Source organism: Haliotis rufescens, unplaced genomic scaffold, assembly GCF_023055435.1.
Source record: "Haliotis rufescens isolate VD_foot unplaced genomic scaffold, xgHalRufe1.0.p SCAF_6, whole genome shotgun sequence".
NCBI classification, from domain to species: domain Eukaryota; kingdom Metazoa; phylum Mollusca; class Gastropoda; order Lepetellida; family Haliotidae; genus Haliotis; species Haliotis rufescens.
This window is the reverse complement of record NW_025964334.1, coordinates 33,225,871-33,244,866: the sequence shown is the minus strand read 5'-3', so window position 1 is coordinate 33,244,866 and position 18,996 is coordinate 33,225,871. Positions and strand designations below refer to the sequence as shown.

General features: G+C 45.3%; 21 non-coding genes across 21 annotated transcripts; all 21 read left to right on the top strand.

Moving 5' to 3' along the window:
- The first annotated feature begins 317 nt into the window (after positions 1-317).
- On the top strand, positions 318-389 carry Trnae-cuc. Its single transcript has one exon. It is a non-coding gene; the product is annotated as a tRNA-Glu (tRNA).
- Positions 390-1,353: 964 nt separating this feature from the next.
- Trnae-cuc lies at positions 1,354-1,425 on the top strand. Its single transcript has one exon. It is a non-coding gene; the product is annotated as a tRNA-Glu (tRNA).
- An 813-nt stretch (positions 1,426-2,238) lies between these two features.
- Positions 2,239-2,310, top strand: Trnae-cuc. Its single transcript has one exon. It is a non-coding gene; the product is annotated as a tRNA-Glu (tRNA).
- Positions 2,311-2,756: 446 nt separating this feature from the next.
- Trnae-cuc lies at positions 2,757-2,828 on the top strand. The gene has a single exon. It is a non-coding gene; the product is annotated as a tRNA-Glu (tRNA).
- Positions 2,829-3,793: 965 nt separating this feature from the next.
- Trnae-cuc lies at positions 3,794-3,865 on the top strand. The gene has a single exon. It is a non-coding gene; the product is annotated as a tRNA-Glu (tRNA).
- Positions 3,866-5,865: 2,000 nt separating this feature from the next.
- Positions 5,866-5,937, top strand: Trnae-cuc. The gene has a single exon. It is a non-coding gene; the product is annotated as a tRNA-Glu (tRNA).
- A 965-nt stretch (positions 5,938-6,902) lies between these two features.
- On the top strand, positions 6,903-6,974 carry Trnae-cuc. Its single transcript has one exon. It is a non-coding gene; the product is annotated as a tRNA-Glu (tRNA).
- A 1,482-nt stretch (positions 6,975-8,456) lies between these two features.
- Trnae-cuc lies at positions 8,457-8,528 on the top strand. Its single transcript has one exon. It is a non-coding gene; the product is annotated as a tRNA-Glu (tRNA).
- Positions 8,529-8,974: 446 nt separating this feature from the next.
- Trnae-cuc lies at positions 8,975-9,046 on the top strand. Its single transcript has one exon. It is a non-coding gene; the product is annotated as a tRNA-Glu (tRNA).
- An 813-nt stretch (positions 9,047-9,859) lies between these two features.
- Positions 9,860-9,931, top strand: Trnae-cuc. The gene has a single exon. It is a non-coding gene; the product is annotated as a tRNA-Glu (tRNA).
- A 446-nt stretch (positions 9,932-10,377) lies between these two features.
- Trnae-cuc lies at positions 10,378-10,449 on the top strand. The gene has a single exon. It is a non-coding gene; the product is annotated as a tRNA-Glu (tRNA).
- Positions 10,450-11,414: 965 nt separating this feature from the next.
- On the top strand, positions 11,415-11,486 carry Trnae-cuc. Its single transcript has one exon. It is a non-coding gene; the product is annotated as a tRNA-Glu (tRNA).
- A 1,482-nt stretch (positions 11,487-12,968) lies between these two features.
- On the top strand, positions 12,969-13,040 carry Trnae-cuc. The gene has a single exon. It is a non-coding gene; the product is annotated as a tRNA-Glu (tRNA).
- A 446-nt stretch (positions 13,041-13,486) lies between these two features.
- Positions 13,487-13,558, top strand: Trnae-cuc. The gene has a single exon. It is a non-coding gene; the product is annotated as a tRNA-Glu (tRNA).
- A 1,482-nt stretch (positions 13,559-15,040) lies between these two features.
- Trnae-cuc lies at positions 15,041-15,112 on the top strand. Its single transcript has one exon. It is a non-coding gene; the product is annotated as a tRNA-Glu (tRNA).
- A 446-nt stretch (positions 15,113-15,558) lies between these two features.
- Positions 15,559-15,630, top strand: Trnae-cuc. Its single transcript has one exon. It is a non-coding gene; the product is annotated as a tRNA-Glu (tRNA).
- Positions 15,631-16,594: 964 nt separating this feature from the next.
- Trnae-cuc lies at positions 16,595-16,666 on the top strand. The gene has a single exon. It is a non-coding gene; the product is annotated as a tRNA-Glu (tRNA).
- Positions 16,667-17,112: 446 nt separating this feature from the next.
- On the top strand, positions 17,113-17,184 carry Trnae-cuc. The gene has a single exon. It is a non-coding gene; the product is annotated as a tRNA-Glu (tRNA).
- A 446-nt stretch (positions 17,185-17,630) lies between these two features.
- On the top strand, positions 17,631-17,702 carry Trnae-cuc. Its single transcript has one exon. It is a non-coding gene; the product is annotated as a tRNA-Glu (tRNA).
- A 446-nt stretch (positions 17,703-18,148) lies between these two features.
- Trnae-cuc lies at positions 18,149-18,220 on the top strand. The gene has a single exon. It is a non-coding gene; the product is annotated as a tRNA-Glu (tRNA).
- Positions 18,221-18,666: 446 nt separating this feature from the next.
- On the top strand, positions 18,667-18,738 carry Trnae-cuc. Its single transcript has one exon. It is a non-coding gene; the product is annotated as a tRNA-Glu (tRNA).
- The last annotated feature ends 258 nt before the right edge of the window (positions 18,739-18,996 follow it).

Here is an 18,996-nt window from a genome sequence, read left to right as displayed (position 1 = left end):
ACCACCAGTCGCCGGCACACAGGACGTTGAAATGTTCTTCACAATCAAATGTCCTATAACAAACATCGTGCAAAATCAAATACCCGTGCTGTCTCTGCCCTCTGCAGCACGTGTCTCGTGATAATCCGGAGCCCGCAGCTAGTACTTTCAACAATGGGATGTATTGCACCCCTTGTGTCTCTTACGCCACATTAATTTGATCTAAACTATCTAATAACAGATTTGTAGTGAGAAAACACTTACACCAAGGATAAGATAGTAAAAGGTGCACAAGGGCAAGTCCGACAGTACTCCCCATTCACTCTCAAAGAGCACATTCCCAGGTGGTCTAGTGGTTAGGATTTGGCGCTCTCACCGCCACGGCCGGGGTTCGATTCCCCGTCTGGGAAGGACATTTTTTGTTTTTCTTCCTGAATATTTGTCTATTGAAAATGTCCCAAGACTACAAACTATTGCATTGACTAATCAGGAAAGCTTGGGATTTGCATACACTCCATTTCGACCTAACCATAAACGTCACCACTAGTCGCCGGCACACAGGGCGTTCAAATGCTCTTCACAATCATATGTCCTATAACAAACATCGTGCAAAATCAAATACCCGTGCTGTCTCTGCCCTCTGCAGCACGTGTCTCGTGATAATCCGGAGCCCGCAGCTAGTACTTTCAACAATGGGATGTATTGCACCCCTTGCGTCTCTCACGCCACATTAATTTGATCTAAACTATCTAATAACAGATTTGTAGTGAGAAAACACTTACACCAAGGATAAGATAGTAAAAGGTGCACAAGGGCAAGTCCAACAGTACTCCCCATTCACTCTCAAAGAGCACATTCCCAGGTGGTCTAGTGGTTAGGATTTGGCGCTCTCACCGCCACGGCCGGGGTTCGATTCCCCTTCTGGGAAGGACATTTTTTGTTTTTCTTCCTGAATATTTGTCTATTGAAAATGTCCCAAGACTACAAACTATTGCATTGACTAATCAGGAAAGCTTGGGATTTGCATACACTCCATTTCGACCTAACCATAGACGTCACCAAAAGTCGCCGGCACACAGGGCGTTGAAATGTTCTTCACAATCAAATGTCCTACAACAAACATCGTACAAAATCAAATACCCGTGCTGTCTCTGCCCTCTGCAGCACGTGTCTCGTGATAATCCGGAGCCCGCAGCTAGTACTTTCAACAATGGGATGTATTGCACCCCTTGTGTCTCTTACGCCACATTAATTTGATCTAAACTATCTAATAACAGATTTGTAGTGAGAAAACACTTACACCAAGGATAAGATAGTAAAAGGTGCACAAGGGCAAGTCCGACAGTACTCCCCATTCACTCTCAAAGAGCACATTTCCAGGTGGTCTAGTGGTTAGGATTTGGCGCTCTCACCGCCACGGCCGGGGTTCGAATCCCCGTCTGGGAAGAACATTTTTTGTTTTTCTTCCTGAATATTTGTCTATTGAAAATGTCCCAAGAGTACAAACTATTGCATTGACTAATCAGGAAAGCTTGGGATTTGCATACACTCCATTTCGACCTAACCATAAACGTCACCACTAGTCGCCGGCACACAGGGCGTTCAAATGCTCTTCACAATCATATGTCCTATAACAAACATCGTGCAAAATCAAATACCCGTGCTGTCTCTGCCCTCTGCAGCACGTGTCTCGTGATAATGCGGAACCCGCAGCTAGTACTTTCAACAATGGGATGTATTGCACCCCTTGTGTCTCTTACGCCACATTAATTTGATCTAAACTATCTAATAACAGATTTGTAGTGAGAAAACACTTACACCAAGGATAAGATAGTAAAAGGTGCACAAGGTGAGGTGAGGTGAAATTGGGTTTAACGTCGCGTCCAAGATTATTGCACTTATATAGCGACGTGCATGCACGTGTATGTGTGTGTGTGGCTGCTTGTACTAGTCCGGACTGATGCCGATTTATAGTGCTAGCTCACTGAGATACCATGCCGCAGTTTAACATGAATACCCCACTCAGACACAGTATACTGACTCCGAGCCGACCAGTCCTTGTTTTAGCCCCTTAATGCCGAGCGCCAGACAGGGTAACAACAAGTACAATCTTTTAACGTCTTTTTGTATGACGCGGCCCGGGATCGAACCCTGGACCTTCCACTCTCCGGGCGGACGCTCTACCACAAGACCACGGAGGCGGTCAGGTGCACAAGGGCAAGTCCGACAGTACTCCCCATTCACTCTCAAAGAGCACATTCCCAGGTGGTCTAGTGGTTAGGATTTGGCGCTCTCACCGCCACGGCCGGGGTTCGATTCCCCGTCTGGGAAGGACATTTTTTGTTTTTCTTCCTGAATATTTGTCTATTGAAAATGTCCCAAGAGTACAAACTATTGCATTGACTAATCAGGAAAGCTTGGGATTTGCATACACTCCATTTCGACCTAACCATAAACGTCACCACTAGTCGCCGGCACACAGGGCGTTCAAATGCTCTTCACAATCATATTTCCTATAACAAACATCGTGCAAAATCAAATACCCGTGCTGTCTCTGCCCTCTGCAGCACGTGTCTCGTGATAATCCGGAGCCCGCAGCTAGTACTTTCAACAATGGGATGTATTGCACCCCTTGCGTCTCTTACGCCACATTAATTTGAAATAAACCATCTAATAACAGATTTGTAGTGAGAAAACACTTACACCAAGGATAAGATAGTAAAAGGTGCACAAGGGCAAGTCCGACAGTACTCCCCATTCACTCTCAAAGAGCACATTCCCAGGTGGTCTAGTGGTTAGGATTTGGCGCTCTCACCGCCACGGCCGGGGTTCGATTCCCCGTCTGGGAAGGACATTTTTTGTTTTTCTTCCTGAATATTTGTCTATTGAAAATGTCCCAAGACTACAAACTATTGCATTGACTAATCAGGAAAGCTTGGGATTTGCATACACTCCATTTCGACCTAACCATAAACGTCACCACCAGTCGCCGGCACACAGGGGCGTTCAAATGTTCTTCACAATCAAATGTCCTATAACAAACATCGTGCAAAATCAAATACCCGTGCTGTCTCTGCCCTCTGCAGCACGTGGCTCGTGATAATCCGGAGCCCGCAGCTAGTACTTTCAACAATGGGATGTATTGCACCCCTTGTGTCTCTTACGCCACATTAATTTGATCTAAACTATCTAATAACAGATTTGTAGTGAGAAAACACTTACACCAAGGATAAGATAGTAAAAGGTGCACAAGGGCAAGTCCGACAGTACTCCCCATTCACTCTCAAAGAGCACATTCCCAGGTGGTCTAGTGGTTAGGATTTGGCGCTCTCACCGCCACGGCCGGGGTTCGATTCCCCTTCTGGGAAGGACATTTTTTGTTTTTCTTCCTGAATATTTGTCTATTGAAAATGTCCCAAGACTACAAACTATTGCATTGACTAATCAGGAAAGCTTGGGATTTGCATACACTCCATTTCGACCTAACCATAAACGTCACCACCAGTCGCCGGCACACAGGACGTTGAAATGTTCTTCACAATCAAATGTCCTATAACAAACATCGTGCAAAATCAAATACCCGTGCTGTCTCTGCCCTCTGCAGCACGTGTCTCGTGATAATCCGGAGCCCGCAGCTAGTACTTTCAACAATGGGATGTATTGCACCCCTTGTGTCTCTTACGCCACATTAATTTGATCTAAACTATCTAATAACAGATTTGTAGTGAGAAAACACTTACACCAAGGATAAGATAGTAAAAGGTGCACAAGGGCAAGTCCAACAGTACTCCCCATTCACTCTCAAAGAGCACATTCCCAGGTGGTCTAGTGGTAAGGATTTGGCGCTCTCACCGCCACGGCCGGGGTTCGATTCCCCGTCTGGGAAGGACATTTTTTGTTTTTCTTCCTGAATATTTGTCTATTGAAAATGTCCCAAGACTACAAACTATTGCATTAACTAATCAGGAAAGCTTGGGATTTGCATACACTCCATTTCGACCTAACCATAAACGTCACCACCAGTCGCCGGCACACAGGGCGTTGAAATGTTCTTCACAATCAAATGTCCTACAACAAACATCGTGCAAAATCAAATACCCGTGCTGTCTCTGCCCTCTGCAGCACGTGTCTCGTGATAATCCGGAGCCCGCAGCTAGTACTTTCAACAATGGGATGTATTGCACCCCTTGCGTCTCTTACGCCACATTAATTTGACCTAAACTATCTAATAACAGATTTGTAGTGAGAAAACACTTACACCAAGGATAAGATAGTAAAAGGTGCACAAGGGCAAGTCCGACAGTACTCCCCCTTCACTCTCAAGGAGCACATTCCCAGGTGGTCTAGTGGTTAGGATTTGGCGCTCTCACCGCCACGGCCGGGGTTGGATTCCCCGTCTGGGAAGAACATTTTTTGTTTTTCTTCCTGAATATTTGTCTATTGAAAATGTCCCAAGACTACAAACTATTGCATTGACTAATCAGGAAAGCTTGGGATTTGCATACACTCCATTTCGACCTAACCATAAATGTCACCACTAGTGGCCGGCACACAGGGCGTTCAAATGCTCTTCACAATCATATGTCCTATAACAAACATCGTGCAAAATCAAATACCCGTGCTGTCTCTGCCCTCTGCAGCACGTGGCTCGTGATAATGCGGAGCCCGCAGCTAGTACTTTCAACAATGGGATGTATTGCACCCCTTGTGTCTCTTACGCCACATTAATTTGATCTAAACTATCTAATAACATATTTGTAGTGAAAAAACACGTACGCCAAGGTTAAGATAGTAACAGGTGCACAAGGGCAAGTCCGACAGTACTCCCCATTCACTCTCAAAGAGCACATTCCCAGGTGGTCTAGTGGTTAGGATTTGGCGCTCTCACCGCCACGGCCGGGGTTGGATTCCCCGTCTGGGAAGAACATTTTTTGTTTTTCTTCCTGAATATTTGTCTATTGAAAATGTCCCAAGACTACAAACTATTGCATTGACTAATCAGGAAAGCTTGGGATTTGCATACACTCCATTTCGACCTAACCATAAATGTCACCACTAGTGGCCGGCACACAGGGCGTTCAAATGCTCTTCACAATCATATGTCCTATAACAAACATCGTGCAAAATCAAATACCCGTGCTGTCTCTGCCCTCTGCAGCACGTGGCTCGTGATAATGCGGAGCCCGCAGCTAGTACTTTCAACAATGGGATGTATTGCACCCCTTGTGTCTCTTACGCCACATTAATTTGATCTAAACTATCTAATAACATATTTGTAGTGAAAAAACACGTACGCCAAGGTTAAGATAGTAACAGGTGCACAAGGGCAAGTCCGACAGTACTCCCCATTCACTCTCAAAGAGCACATTCCCAGGTGGTCTAGTGGTTAGGATTTGGCGCTCTCACCGCCACGGCCGGGGTTCGATTCCCCGTCTTGGAAGGACATTTTTTGTTTTTCTTCCTGAATATTTGTCTATTGAAAATGTCCCAAGAGTACAAACTATTGCATTGACTAATCAGGAAAGCTTGGGATTTGCATACACTCCATTTCGACCTAACCATAAACGTCACCAAAAGTCGCCGGCACACAGGGCGTTCAAATGCTCTTCACAATCATATGTCCTATAATAAACATCGTGCAAAATCAAATACCCGTGCTGTCTCTGCCCTCTGCAGCACGTGTCTCGTGATAATCCGGAGCCCGCAGCTAGTACTTTCAACAATGGGATGTATTGCACCCCTTGCGTCTCTTACGCCACATTAATTTGAAATAAACCATCTAATAACAGATTTGTAGTGAGAAAACACTTACACCAAGGATAAGATAGTAAAAGGTGCACAAGGGCAAGTCCGACAGTACTCCCCATTCACTCTCAAAGAGCACATTCCCAGGTGGTCTAGTGGTTAGGATTTGGCGCTCTCACCGCCACGGCCGGGGTTCGATTCCCCGTCTGGGAAGGACATTTTTTGTTTTTCTTCCTGAATATTTGTCTATTGAAAATGTCCCAAGACTACAAACTATTGCATTGACTAATCAGGAAAGCTTGGGATTTGCATACACTCCATTTCGACCTAACCATAAACGTCACCACCAGTCGCCGGCACACAGGGGCGTTCAAATGTTTTTCACAATCAAATGTCCTATAACAAACATCGTGCAAAATCAAATACCCGTGCTGTCTCTGCCCTCTGCAGCACGTGGCTCGTGATAATCCGGAGCCCGCAGCTAGTACTTTCAACAATGGGATGTATTGCACCCCTTGTGTCTCTTACGCCACATTAATTTGATCTAAACTATCTAATAACAGATTTGTAGTGAGAAAACACTTACACCAAGGATAAGATAGTAAAAGGTGCACAAGGGCAAGTCCGACAGTACTCCCCATTCACTCTCAAAGAGCACATTCCCAGGTGGTCTAGTGGTTAGGATTTGGCGCTCTCACCGCCACGGCCGGGGTTCGATTCCCCTTCTGGGAAGGACATTTTTTGTTTTTCTTCCTGAATATTTGTCTATTGAAAATGTCCCAAGACTACAAACTATTGCATTGACTAATCAGGAAAGCTTGGGATTTGCATACACTCCATTTCGACCTAACCATAAACGTCACCACCAGTCGCCGGCACACAGGACGTTGAAATGTTCTTCACAATCAAATGTCCTATAACAAACATCGTGCAAAATCAAATACCCGTGCTGTCTCTGCCCTCTGCAGCACGTGTCTCGTGATAATCCGGAGCCCGCAGCTAGTACTTTCAACAATGGGATGTATTGCACCCCTTGTGTCTCTTACGCCACATTAATTTGATCTAAACTATCTAATAACAGATTTGTAGTGAGAAAACACTTACACCAAGGATAAGATAGTAAAAGGTGCACAAGGGCAAGTCCAACAGTACTCCCCATTCACTCTCAAAGAGCACATTCCCAGGTGGTCTAGTGGTAAGGATTTGGCGCTCTCACCGCCACGGCCGGGGTTCGATTCCCCGTCTGGGAAGGACATTTTTTGTTTTTCTTCCTGAATATTTGTCTATTGAAAATGTCCCAAGACTACAAACTATTGCATTGACTAATCAGGAAAGCTTGGGATTTGCATACACTCCATTTCGACCTAACCATAAACGTCACCACCAGTCGCCGGCACACAGGGCGTTGAAATGTTCTTCACAATCAAATGTCCTACAACAAACATCGTGCAAAATCAAATACCCGTGCTGTCTCTGCCCTCTGCAGCACGTGTCTCGTGATAATCCGGAGCCCGCAGCTAGTACTTTCAACAATGGGATGTATTGCACCCCTTGCGTCTCTTACGCCACATTAATTTGACCTAAACTATCTAATAACAGATTTGTAGTGAGAAAACACTTACACCAAGGATAAGATAGTAAAAGGTGCACAAGGGCAAGTCCGACAGTACTCCCCCTTCACTCTCAAGGAGCACATTCCCAGGTGGTCTAGTGGTTAGGATTTGGCGCTCTCACCGCCACGGCCGGGGTTGGATTCCCCGTCTGGGAAGAACATTTTTTGTTTTTCTTCCTGAATATTTGTCTATTGAAAATGTCCCAAGACTACAAACTATTGCATTGACTAATCAGGAAAGCTTGGGATTTGCATACACTCCATTTCGACCTAACCATAAATGTCACCACTAGTGGCCGGCACACAGGGCGTTCAAATGCTCTTCACAATCATATGTCCTATAACAAACATCGTGCAAAATCAAATACCCGTGCTGTCTCTGCCCTCTGCAGCACGTGGCTCGTGATAATGCGGAGCCCGCAGCTAGTACTTTCAACAATGGGATGTATTGCACCCCTTGTGTCTCTTACGCCACATTAATTTGATCTAAACTATCTAATAACATATTTGTAGTGAAAAAACACTTACACCAAGGTTAAGATAGTAACAGGTGCACAAGGGCAAGTCCGACAGTACTCCCCATTCACTCTCAAAGAGCACATTCCCAGGTGGTCTAGTGGTTAGGATTTGGCGCTCTCACCGCCACGGCCGGGGTTGGATTCCCCGTCTGGGAAGAACATTTTTTGTTTTTCTTCCTGAATATTTGTCTATTGAAAATGTCCCAAGACTACAAACTATTGCATTGACTAATCAGGAAAGCTTGGGATTTGCATACACTCCATTTCCACCTAACCATAAACGTCACCACCAGTCGCCGGCACACAGGGCGTTCAAATGCTCTTCACAATCATATGTCCTATAATAAACATCGTGCAAAATCAAATACCCGTGCTGTCTCTGCCCTCTGCAGCACGTGTCTCGTGATAATCCGGAGCCCGCAGCTAGTACTTTCAACAATGGGATGTATTGCACCCCTTGTGTCTCTTACGCCACATTAATTTGATCTAAACTATCTAATAACATATTTGTAGTGAAAAAACACGTACGCCAAGGTTAAGATAGTAACAGGTGCACAAGGGCAAGTCCGACAGTACTCCCCATTCACTCTCAAAGAGCACATTCCCAGGTGGTCTAGTGGTTAGGATTTGGCGCTCTCACCGCCACGGCCGGGGTTCGATTCCCCGTCTGGGAAGGACATTTTTTGTTTTTCTTCCTGAATATTTGTCTATTGAAAATGTCCCAAGAGTACAAACTATTGCATTGACTAATCAGGAAAGCTTGGGATTTGCATACACTCCATTTCGACCTAACCATAAACGTCACCAAAAGTCGCCGGCACACAGGGCGTTCAAATGCTCTTCACAATCATATGTCCTATAATAAACATCGTGCAAAATCAAATACCCGTGCTGTCTCTGCCCTCTGCAGCACGTGTCTCGTGATAATCCGGAGCCCGCAGCTAGTACTTTCAACAATGGGATGTATTGCACCCCTTGCGTCTCTTACGCCACATTAATTTGATCTAAACTATCTAATAACAGATTTGTAGTGAGAAAACACTTACACCAAGGATAAGATAGTAAAAGGTGCACAAGGGCAAGTCCGACAGTACTCCCCATTCACTCTCAAAGAGCACATTCCCAGGTGGTCTAGTGGTTAGGATTTGGCGCTCTCACCGCCACGGCCGGGGTTCGATTCCCCGTCTGGGAAGAACATTTTTTGTTTTTCTTCCTGAATATTTGTCTATTGAAAATGTCCCAAGAGTACAAACTATTGCATTGACTAATCAGGAAAGCTTGGGATTTGCATACACTCCATTTCGACCTAACCATAAACGTCACCACTAGTCGCCGGCACACAGGGCGTTCAAATGCTCTTCACAATCATATGTCCTATAACAAACATCGTGCAAAATCAAATACCCGTGCTGTCTCTGCCCTCTGCAGCACGTGTCTCGTGATAATGCGGAACCCGCAGCTAGTACTTTCAACAATGGGATGTATTGCACCCCTTGTGTCTCTTACGCCACATTAATTTGATCTAAACTATCTAATAACAGATTTGTAGTGAGAAAACACTTACACCAAGGATAAGATAGTAAAAGGTGCACAAGGTGAGGTGAGGTGAAATTGGGTTTAACGTCGCGTCCAAGATTATTGCACTTATATAGCGACGTGCATGCACGTGTATGTGTGTGTGTGGCTGCTTGTACTAGTCCGGACTGATGCCGATTTATAGTGCTAGCTCACTGAGATACCATGCCGCAGTTTAACATGAATACCCCACTCAGACACAGTATACTGACTCCGAGCCGACCAGTCCTTGTTTTAGCCCCTTAATGCCGAGCGCCAGACAGGGTAACAACAAGTACAATCTTTTAACGTCTTTTTGTATGACGCGGCCCGGGATCGAACCCTGGACCTTCCACTCTCCGGGCGGACGCTCTACCACAAGACCACGGAGGCGGTCAGGTGCACAAGGGCAAGTCCGACAGTACTCCCCATTCACTCTCAAAGAGCACATTCCCAGGTGGTCTAGTGGTTAGGATTTGGCGCTCTCACCGCCACGGCCGGGGTTCGATTCCCCGTCTGGGAAGGACATTTTTTGTTTTTCTTCCTGAATATTTGTCTATTGAAAATGTCCCAAGAGTACAAACTATTGCATTGACTAATCAGGAAAGCTTGGGATTTGCATACACTCCATTTCGACCTAACCATAAACGTCACCACTAGTCGCCGGCACACAGGGCGTTCAAATGCTCTTCACAATCATATTTCCTATAACAAACATCGTGCAAAATCAAATACCCGTGCTGTCTCTGCCCTCTGCAGCACGTGTCTCGTGATAATCCGGAGCCCGCAGCTAGTACTTTCAACAATGGGATGTATTGCACCCCTTGCGTCTCTTACGCCACATTAATTTGAAATAAACCATCTAATAACAGATTTGTAGTGAGAAAACACTTACACCAAGGATAAGATAGTAAAAGGTGCACAAGGGCAAGTCCGACAGTACTCCCCATTCACTCTCAAAGAGCACATTCCCAGGTGGTCTAGTGGTTAGGATTTGGCGCTCTCACCGCCACGGCCGGGGTTCGATTCCCCGTCTGGGAAGGACATTTTTTGTTTTTCTTCCTGAATATTTGTCTATTGAAAATGTCCCAAGACTACAAACTATTGCATTGACTAATCAGGAAAGCTTGGGATTTGCATACACTCCATTTCGACCTAACCATAAACGTCACCACCAGTCGCCGGCACACAGGGGCGTTCAAATGTTCTTCACAATCAAATGTCCTATAACAAACATCGTGCAAAATCAAATACCCGTGCTGTCTCTGCCCTCTGCAGCACGTGGCTCGTGATAATCCGGAGCCCGCAGCTAGTACTTTCAACAATGGGATGTATTGCACCCCTTGTGTCTCTTACGCCACATTAATTTGATCTAAACTATCTAATAACAGATTTGTAGTGAGAAAACACTTACACCAAGGATAAGATAGTAAAAGGTGCACAAGGGCAAGTCCGACAGTACTCCCCATTCACTCTCAAAGAGCACATTCCCAGGTGGTCTAGTGGTTAGGATTTGGCGCTCTCACCGCCACGGCCGGGGTTCGATTCCCCTTCTGGGAAGGACATTTTTTGTTTTTCTTCCTGAATATTTGTCTATTGAAAATGTCCCAAGACTACAAACTATTGCATTGACTAATCAGGAAAGCTTGGGATTTGCATACACTCCATTTCGACCTAACCATAAACGTCACCACCAGTCGCCGGCACACAGGACGTTGAAATGTTCTTCACAATCAAATGTCCTATAACAAACATCGTGCAAAATCAAATACCCGTGCTGTCTCTGCCCTCTGCAGCACGTGTCTCGTGATAATCCGGAGCCCGCAGCTAGTACTTTCAACAATGGGATGTATTGCACCCCTTGTGTCTCTTACGCCACATTAATTTGATCTAAACTATCTAATAACAGATTTGTAGTGAGAAAACACTTACACCAAGGATAAGATAGTAAAAGGTGCACAAGGGCAAGTCCAACAGTACTCCCCATTCACTCTCAAAGAGCACATTCCCAGGTGGTCTAGTGGTAAGGATTTGGCGCTCTCACCGCCACGGCCGGGGTTCGATTCCCCGTCTGGGAAGGACATTTTTTGTTTTTCTTCCTGAATATTTGTCTATTGAAAATGTCCCAAGACTACAAACTATTGCATTAACTAATCAGGAAAGCTTGGGATTTGCATACACTCCATTTCGACCTAACCATAAACGTCACCACCAGTCGCCGGCACACAGGGCGTTGAAATGTTCTTCACAATCAAATGTCCTACAACAAACATCGTGCAAAATCAAATACCCGTGCTGTCTCTGCCCTCTGCAGCACGTGTCTCGTGATAATCCGGAGCCCGCAGCTAGTACTTTCAACAATGGGATGTATTGCACCCCTTGCGTCTCTTACGCCACATTAATTTGACCTAAACTATCTAATAACAGATTTGTAGTGAGAAAACACTTACACCAAGGATAAGATAGTAAAAGGTGCACAAGGGCAAGTCCGACAGTACTCCCCCTTCACTCTCAAGGAGCACATTCCCAGGTGGTCTAGTGGTTAGGATTTGGCGCTCTCACCGCCACGGCCGGGGTTGGATTCCCCGTCTGGGAAGAACATTTTTTGTTTTTCTTCCTGAATATTTGTCTATTGAAAATGTCCCAAGACTACAAACTATTGCATTGACTAATCAGGAAAGCTTGGGATTTGCATACACTCCATTTCGACCTAACCATAAATGTCACCACTAGTGGCCGGCACACAGGGCGTTCAAATGCTCTTCACAATCATATGTCCTATAACAAACATCGTGCAAAATCAAATACCCGTGCTGTCTCTGCCCTCTGCAGCACGTGGCTCGTGATAATGCGGAGCCCGCAGCTAGTACTTTCAACAATGGGATGTATTGCACCCCTTGTGTCTCTTACGCCACATTAATTTGATCTAAACTATCTAATAACATATTTGTAGTGAAAAAACACGTACGCCAAGGTTAAGATAGTAACAGGTGCACAAGGGCAAGTCCGACAGTACTCCCCATTCACTCTCAAAGAGCACATTCCCAGGTGGTCTAGTGGTTAGGATTTGGCGCTCTCACCGCCACGGCCGGGGTTGGATTCCCCGTCTGGGAAGAACATTTTTTGTTTTTCTTCCTGAATATTTGTCTATTGAAAATGTCCCAAGACTACAAACTATTGCATTGACTAATCAGGAAAGCTTGGGATTTGCATACACTCCATTTCGACCTAACCATAAATGTCACCACTAGTGGCCGGCACACAGGGCGTTCAAATGCTCTTCACAATCATATGTCCTATAACAAACATCGTGCAAAATCAAATACCCGTGCTGTCTCTGCCCTCTGCAGCACGTGGCTCGTGATAATGCGGAGCCCGCAGCTAGTACTTTCAACAATGGGATGTATTGCACCCCTTGTGTCTCTTACGCCACATTAATTTGATCTAAACTATCTAATAACAGATTTGTAGTGAGAAAACACTTACACCAAGGATAAGATAGTAAAAGGTGCACAAGGGCAAGTCCGACAGTACTCCCCATTCACTCTCAAAGAGCACATTCCCAGGTGGTCTAGTGGTTAGGATTTGGCGCTCTCACCGCCACGGCCGGGGTTCGATTCCCCGTCTGGGAAGGACATTTTTTGTTTTTCTTCCTGAATATTTGTCTATTGAAAATGTCCCAAGAGTACAAACTATTGCATTGACTAATCAGGAAAGCTTGGGATTTGCATACACTCCATTTCGACCTAACCATAAACGTCACCACCAGTCGCCGGCACACAGGGCGTTCAAATGCTCTTCACAATCATATGTCCTATAATAAACATCGTGCAAAATCAAATACCCGTGCTGTCTCTGCCCTCTGCAGCACGTGTCTCGTGATAATCCGGAGCCCGCAGCTAGTACTTTCAACAATGGGATGTATTGCACCCCTTGCGTCTCTTACGCCACATTAATTTGATCTAAACTATCTAATAACAGATTTGTAGTGAGAAAACACTTACACCAAGGATAAGATAGTAAAAGGTGCACAAGGGCAAGTCCGACAGTACTCCCCATTCACTCTCAAAGAGCACATTCCCAGGTGGTCTAGTGGTTAGGATTTGGCGCTCTCACCGCCACGGCCGGGGTTCGATTCCCCGTCTGGGAAGGACATTTTTTGTTTTTCTTCCTGAATATTTGTCTATTGAAAATGTCCCAAGAGTACAAACTATTGCATTGACTAATCAGGAAAGCTTGGGATTTGCATACACTCCATTTCGACCTAACCATAAACGTCACCACCAGTCGCCGGCACACAGGGCGTTGAAATGTTCTTCACAATCAAATGTCCTATAACAAACATCGTGCAAAATCAAATACCCGTGCTGTCTCTGCCCTCTGCAGCACGTGTCTCGTGATAATCCGGAGCCCGCAGCTAGTACTTTCAACAATGGGATGTATTGCACCCCTTGTGTCTCTTACGCCACATTAATTTGATCTAAACTATCTAATAACAGATTTGTAGTGAGAAAACACTTACACCAAGGATAAGATAGTAAAAGGTGCACAAGGGCAAGTCCGACAGTACTCCCCCTTCACTCTCAAGGAGCACATTCCCAGGTGGTCTAGTGGTTAGGATTTGGCGCTCTCACCGCCACGGCCGGGGTTGGATTCCCCGTCTGGGAAGAACATTTTTTGTTTTTCTTCCTGAATATTTGTCTATTGAAAATGTCCCAAGACTACAAACTATTGCATTGACTAATCAGGAAAGCTTGGGATTTGCATACACTCCATTTCGACCTAACCATAAATGTCACCACTAGTGGCCGGCACACAGGGCGTTCAAATGCTCTTCACAATCATATGTCCTATAACAAACATCGTGCAAAATCAAATACCCGTGCTGTCTCTGCCCTCTGCAGCACGTGGCTCGTGATAATGCGGAGCCCGCAGCTAGTACTTTCAACAATGGGATGTATTGCACCCCTTGTGTCTCTTACGCCACATTAATTTGATCTAAACTATCTAATAACATATTTGTAGTGAAAAAACACGTACGCCAAGGTTAAGATAGTAACAGGTGCACAAGGGCAAGTCCGACAGTACTCCCCATTCACTCTCAAAGAGCACATTCCCAGGTGGTCTAGTGGTTAGGATTTGGCGCTCTCACCGCCACGGCCGGGGTTGGATTCCCCGTCTGGGAAGAACATTTTTTGTTTTTCTTCCTGAATATTTGTCTATTGAAAATGTCCCAAGACTACAAACTATTGCATTGACTAATCAGGAAAGCTTGGGATTTGCATACACTCCATTTCGACCTAACCATAAATGTCACCACTAGTGGCCGGCACACAGGGCGTTCAAATGCTCTTCACAATCATATGTCCTATAACAAACATCGTGCAAAATCAAATACCCGTGCTGTCTCTGCCCTCTGCAGCACGTGGCTCGTGATAATGCGGAGCCCGCAGCTAGTACTTTCAACAATGGGATGTATTGCACCCCTTGTGTCTCTTACGCCACATTAATTTGATCTAAACTATCTAATAACAGATTTGTAGTGAGAAAACACTTACACCAAGGATAAGATAGTAAAAGGTGCACAAGGGCAAGTCCGACAGTACTCCCCATTCACTCTCAAAGAGCACATTCCCAGGTGGTCTAGTGGTTAGGATTTGGCGCTCTCACCGCCACGGCCGGGGTTCGATTCCCCGTCTGGGAAGGACATTTTTTGTTTTTCTTCCTGAATATTTGTCTATTGAAAATGTCCCAAGAGTACAAACTATTGCATTGACTAATCAGGAAAGCTTGGGATTTGCATACACTCCATTTCGACCTAACCATAAACGTCACCACCAGTCGCCGGCACACAGGGCGTTCAAATGCTCTTCACAATCATATGTCCTATAATAAACATCGTGCAAAATCAAATACCCGTGCTGTCTCTGCCCTCTGCAGCACGTGTCTCGTGATAATCCGGAGCCCGCAGCTAGTACTTTCAACAATGGGATGTATTGCACCCCTTGCGTCTCTTACGCCACATTAATTTGATCTAAACTATCTAATAACAGATTTGTAGTGAGAAAACACTTACACCAAGGATAAGATAGTAAAAGGTGCACAAGGGCAAGTCCGACAGTACTCCCCATTCACTCTCAAAGAGCACATTCCCAGGTGGTCTAGTGGTTAGGATTTGGCGCTCTCACCGCCACGGCCGGGGTTCGATTCCCCGTCTGGGAAGGACATTTTTTGTTTTTCTTCCTGAATATTTGTCTATTGAAAATGTCCCAAGAGTACAAACTATTGCATTGACTAATCAGGAAAGCTTGGGATTTGCATACACTCCATTTCGACCTAACCATAAACGTCACCACCAGTCGCCGGCACACAGGGCGTTGAAATGTTCTTCACAATCAAATGTCCTATAACAAACATCGTGCAAAATCAAATACCCGTGCTGTCTCTGCCCTCTGCAGCACGTGTCTCGTGATAATCCGGAGCCCGCAGCTAGTACTTTCAACAATGGGATGTATTGCACCCCTTGTGTCTCTTACGCCACATTAATTTGATCTAAACTATCTAATAACAGATTTGTAGTGAGAAAACACTTACACCAAGGATAAGATAGTAAAAGGTGCACAAGGGCAAGTCCGACACTACTCCCCATTCACTCTCAAAGAGCACATTCCCAGGTGGTCTAGTGGTTAGGATTTGGCGCTCTCACAGCCACGGCCGGGGTTCGATTCCCCGTCTGGGAAGGACATTTTTTGTTTTTCTTCCTGAATATTTGTCTATTGAAAATGTCCCAAGAGTACAAACTATTGCATTGACTAATCAGGAAAGCTTGGGATTTGCATACACTCCATTTCGACCTAACCATAAACGTCACCACCAGTCGCCGGCACACAGGGCGTTCAAATGCTCTTCACAATCATATGTCCTATAATAAACATCGTGCAAAATCAAATACCCGTGCTGTCTCTGCCCTCTGCAGCACGTGTCTCGTGATAATCCGGAGCCCGCAGCTAGTACTTTCAACAATGGGATGTATTGCACCCCTTGCGTCTCTTACGCCACATTAATTTGATCTAAACTATCTAATAACAGATTTGTAGTGAGAAAACACTTACACCAAGGATAAGATAGTAAAAGGTGCACAAGGGCAAGTCCGACAGTACTCCCCATTCACTCTCAAAGAGCACATTCCCAGGTGGTCTAGTGGTCAGGATTTGGCGCTCTCACCGCCACGGCCGGGGTTCGATTCCCCGTCTGGGAAGGACATTTTTTGTTTTTCTTCCTGAATATTTGTCTATTGAAAATGTCCCAAGAGTACAAACTATTGCATTGACTAATCAGGAAAGCTTGGGATTTGCATACACTCCATTTCGACCTAACCATAAACGTCACCACCAGTCGCCGGCACACAGGGCGTTGAAATGTTCTTCACAATCAAATGTCCTATAACAAACATCGTGCAAAATCAAATACCCGTGCTGTCTCTGCCCTCTGCAGCACGTGGCTCGTGATAATCCGGAGCCCGCAGCTAGTACTTTCAACAATGGGATGTATTGCACCCCTTGTGTCTCTTACGCCACATTAATTTGATCTAAACTATCTAATAACAGATTTGTAGTGAGAAAACACTTACAGCAAGGATAAGGTAGTAAAAGGTGCACAAGGGCAAGTCCGACAGTACTCCCCATTCACTCTCAAAGAGCACATTCCCAGGTGGTCTAGTGGTTAGGATTTGGCGCTCTCACCGCCACGGCCGGGGTTCGATTCCCCGTCTGGGAAGGACATTTTTTGTTTTTCTTCCTGAATATTTGTCTATTGAAAATGTCCCAAGAGTACAAACTATTGCATTGACTAATCAGGAAAGCTTGGGATTTGCATACACTCCATTTCGACCTAACCATAAACGTCACCACTAGTCGCCGGCACACAGGGCGTTCAAATGCTCTTCACAATCATATGTCCTATAACAAACATCGTGCAAAATCAAATACCCGTGCTGTCTCTGCCCTCTGCAGCACGTGTCTCGTGATAATCCGGAGCCCGCAGCTAGTACTTTCAACAATGGGATGTATTGCACCCCTTGTGTCTCTTACGCCACATTAATTTGATCTAAACTATCTAATAACAGATTTGTAGTGAGAAAACACTTACAGCAAGGATAAGATAGTAAAAGGTGCACAAGGGCAAGTCCGACAGTACTCCCCATTCACTCTCAAAGAGCACATTCCCAGGTGGTCTAGTGGTTAGGATTTGGCGCTCTCACCGCCACGGCCGGGGTTCGATTCCCCGTCTGGGAAGGACATTTTTTGTTTTTCTTCCTGAATATTTGTCTATTCAAAATGTCCCAAGAGTACAAACTATTGCATTGACTAATCAGGAAAGCTTGGGATTTGCATACACTCCATTTCGACCTAACCATAAACGTCACCACCAGTCGCCGGCACACAGGGCGTTCAAATGTTCTTTACAATCAAATGTCCTATAACAAACATCGTGCAAAATCAAATACCCGTGCTGTCTCTGCCCTCTGCAGCACGTGTCTCGTGATAATCCGGAGCCCGCAGCTAGTACTTTCAACAATGGGATGTATTGCACCCCTTGTGTCTCTTACGCCACATTAATTTGATCTAAACTATCTAATAACAGATTTGTAGTGAGAAAACACTTACATCAAGGATAAGATAGTAAAAGGTGCACAAGGGCAAGTCCGACAGTACTCCCCATTCACTCTCAAAGAGCACATTCCCAGGTGGTCTAGTGGTTAGGATTTGGCGCTCTCACCGCCACGGCCGGGGTTCGATTCCCCGTCTGGGAAGGACATTTTTTGTTTTTCTTCCTGAATATTTGTCTATTGAAAATGTCCCAAGACTACAAACTATTGCATTGACTAATCAGGAAAGCTTGGGATTTGCATACACTCCATTTCGACCTAACCATAAACGTCACCACTAGTCGCCGGCACACAGGGCGTTCAAATGCTCTTCACAATCATATGTCCTATAATAAACATCGTGCAAAATCAAATACCCGTGCTGTATCTGCCCTCTGCAGCACGTGGCTCGTGATAATGCGGAGCCCGCAGCTAGTACTTTCAACAATGGGATGTATTGCACCCCTTGCGTCTCTTACGCCACATTAATTTGATCTAAACTATCTAATAACAGATTTGTAGTGAGAAAACACTTACAGCAATGATAAGATAGTAAAAGGTGCACAAGGGCAAGTCCGACAGTACTCCCCATTCACTCTCAAAGAGCACATTCCCAGGTGGTCTAGTGGTTAGGATTTGGCGCTCTCACCGCCACGGCCGGGGTTCGATTCCCCGTCTGGGAAGGACATTTTTTGTTTTTCTTCCTGAATATTTGTCTATTGAAAATGTCCCAAGACTACAAACTATTGCATTGACTAATCAGGAAAGCTTGGGATTTGCATACACTCCATTTCGACCTAACCATAAACGTCACCACCAGTCGCCGGCACACAGGGCGTTGAAATGTTCTTTACAATCAAATGTCCTATAACAAACATCGTGCAAAATCAAATACCCGTGCTGTCTCTGCCCTCTGCAGCACGTGGCTCGTGATAATCCGG